The sequence below is a fragment of the Lampris incognitus genome, chromosome 1 (assembly GCF_029633865.1).
Source record: "Lampris incognitus isolate fLamInc1 chromosome 1, fLamInc1.hap2, whole genome shotgun sequence".
Lineage (NCBI taxonomy): Eukaryota > Metazoa > Chordata > Actinopteri > Lampriformes > Lampridae > Lampris > Lampris incognitus.
This window is the reverse complement of record NC_079211.1, coordinates 14,413,782-14,416,930: the sequence shown is the minus strand read 5'-3', so window position 1 is coordinate 14,416,930 and position 3,149 is coordinate 14,413,782. Positions and strand designations below refer to the sequence as shown.

Genomic DNA, 3,149 nt, shown 5'->3' with positions numbered 1-3,149 from the left:
GCAGCAGCGGCGCGTCAAGGCCTCGTTAAGGCTGACTTCGCGCACCTGAGCCACTATACGGGAGAAAGACCCTTGCTATTCAAGCAAACACTGTTCCCCCTCCCCTTCCCAGTTGATTTGAATGGTAAGAAAGACTCCTGCCATTCAAATAAACACTGTTCCACTCCCTTTCCCCGTTGATTTTAGAAACGTATTTTCATAGGAAATAAATATTTTTACTGGCAAAAGAAGTCAGAAGTCCTGATCTTCGCAGCACAACCTTACTTTGTGACTTGACTCTTGATAGAAAAGACAGAGTAAATTAAATGCCGGACAGTTTATTTTTATCTTTTTAAAGCATTGACAGGAAAGATGAAACTGTCAATAACACAAGAGTCCTTGCTGCATTCTGGGCTCATCTCCAGGCACGTAGAGGCTCTTATTAACTTATTCAACAGTCTCCTGAAGAAAGGTTATCCCTTCTTCTTCTTGTCCTTTGGTGCCTTGGTGGACAGACACCTGACAAGGACGTCTGGAAAAAAAAGTCAGCTGGGTCCTGTTGACTCCTCATAGCAATAACAGGTTGGGAGCTGAGGTCAAAAACATGCCCCATATCCTCACAGTGTGGAAGAGATGGATCTGGACAACTCACACACTCCCGTTAAGAGGATTCTCCGTCAGTGGTTCCTCACTGAAGACGGCCATCTTTAGTGTCAAATATGGCCTTCAGTTTCTTGCTCTACTTGCTCTCCTTTCTTGCTCTTTTTTTCTCTCTTCCTTTCTTCTTTTTTCTTCATCTTCACTTTTCTGTCTTGCTCTTCTTGGTAATGGGATGGCAGCGGTCAGCCAGCGATCTCTGTGGGTTCGGTCTCCAGCTTTTTTCCATCCCAAATTGTCTTGAACTGCTCTGGCACCGGAAACTCCATGTAGTCGTTGTCTCCCTTTGGTACCAGGAAGAGCTCATGGCACTGATAATGTTACAGTCCAGAGAGGTCTTACTCAGGTAGACCTGACAGCCCTCCGTCTTATTGATGGAGATGGTAGGAACATTCCCCAACACCTGCAGCTGAATGTGTCATGGCATGTGATCTGGGCTCTCCCACCCCCTGATTGGTGGTTTAGTTCACCTGCGTCCGTGTGCCTGAATGACCCTGATTGCCCGGCTTCATTCACCTCCTCTTTGTCCAATTGGCTGTCTGGTTTCTGCCCTGCCCTGTGAACCTGCGCCCCATCTCCCTGTTTGGCCTCCACTGGGTATATGCCCTGCTCTTGGCCGATTCTTCTCACACACACACACACACACAATGAGACACACACTGAGACACACAGAGACTTTTGTCGCCAGAGTGCCACTGGGTATATATGCCCCTTGGTTGCTCTGCTCTTGGTCGGTTCATCTCACACATACACACACACACACACACACACACACACACACACACACACACACACACACACACAGACTTTTATCGCCACAGTGCAGTGTCTGTTGTCAGCTTTCCCTGTTGTCTGTCCCTGCCGTTTTGTACCTGCAGTGTGTAAGTTTTGCCACGTTCCTGCTGTGTGCTCTCCCCGCTGTCTGTACCTGCTATTTGTCTATTTCTTGTAATAAAAGAGATGCCCCCACCGTCTGCCCTTGGGTCCTCTCCCTGCTACTTTCGTGACAGAATGGCTTTGGAGTTGATGATCTCCACAATGCCAATCACATCCTCAAACACCAGACCCAGTTTCTTACAGTTTTCTATGATGATGATGGAGTGGATTTTGCCCCTGACCTGCAAAGTGGAACTGTTACAGTCACAGATGTACACAACTTGTTTTAGCTCCGTCTCCTCAATCAACAGGTCATGTTTCTGCTCAAAGTTCTCCACCCTCCATTTCTTTCCCTCCAGTTCCAGCACAGGAGGTATTTTCTGGGGGGGGGGGGGGCGGTGATTGCAGTGAGCCCCTGTCCACAAGGATCTTGCTTCTAGCCTGGGACGACTGCACGGGGCATCCTGGTAAACATAGGTTTGGGTTTTTGTAGTTCTTCTGGTTGTCTGATATGTGCTTCAGACCTGTAGTGATGTCCTTGCCCTGGTTTAGCTGGGTGAAGAGGGCTGCATGCTGTCTCACCGAGCTGCCCGCCCTGGCTTGTGGTACATTGTCTGTGAAGACCGGAGGAGGGCCAGGAGGAGGAGGGGGAGGCCGGGGAGGAGGGCAGGGAGAACTCAGGACAGGCTCAAAGAAGGTCGGTGGTGCAATGGGACCTGTCTTACTCCAGACCAGTCCAGTGGGTGGTGCTGTTTGATGTATGTCTGGACTTCAGTCCAAATTGACAGATAGGAATGAACCCAGTCAACATGGTGTCTGTCAGTTTCCTCGAGGTTCTTCAGCACTCTGTTGGTGTAATACATGGTTATGTCTCTCATCTCCTTCCCATAAGGGCCTGGCTTCTGAGTCACAGTGACCCAGGCCAGCGCGGAGATGCTCTCGCTGATGGCGGACAGGTGGTTGAAGAGGCTGCTGCCATGATTTCGCTTGCAGAAACCCGGGATCTCCTCAATGTGTTGGAAAATGGGCTTCAGCAGTTCACACAATTCAATCTCTGCAGGTTCCTGGTGTGTGGCGGCCATTTCCAGGAATGATCTCTGGGTCTGTGGGCCACTGATCACCGATTCCGCGTGTTTCTCCACATCCCCGCCTATGTCCCGGCTGTTCTTCAGGTAGTCTGATACTGGTCTCCTCAGTAGCAGGTCAAATGCATTGACACTCGGTAACAAACCTCTGCCGATGCCATTGGAACAGTCCAGGTTGGTCCAGGTTGGCATTTAAATTTCAGTTGACTTCACCTCACTATTAGTATTATGTTGCATCAATGGGAAACAGGCCATAATGGAGAAGTTTGCACACTGGAGCGCCACACAGACACACACACACACACACACACACACACACACACAATTTGGCACTTAAAGCCCTTCATACACATTTCTACACCCTAGGTCTAGAATGAGCCCCTCTGGCTGGGTAAGAGCGCTGATAACGCGCTTGCATGTGTACCAGGCCATACAGGTGTACCCACCGACGCGGCACTGTCGCTGGGGATACACATATAATATGGCACGCTCAAATCATTATATACTAATAACAAATGCCATTCTTTAAGCCCCCCTTCATGCACATTTCTA

The 3,149-nt window shown here is 49.3% G+C and overlaps 1 pseudogene; it reads right to left on the bottom strand.

The window, feature by feature from the left end:
* Positions 1 to 821: 821 nt before the first annotated feature.
* Positions 822 to 2,789, bottom strand: LOC130109442 (adenylyl cyclase-associated protein 2-like; annotated as a pseudogene).
* Between the last annotated feature and the right edge of the window lie 360 nt (positions 2,790 to 3,149).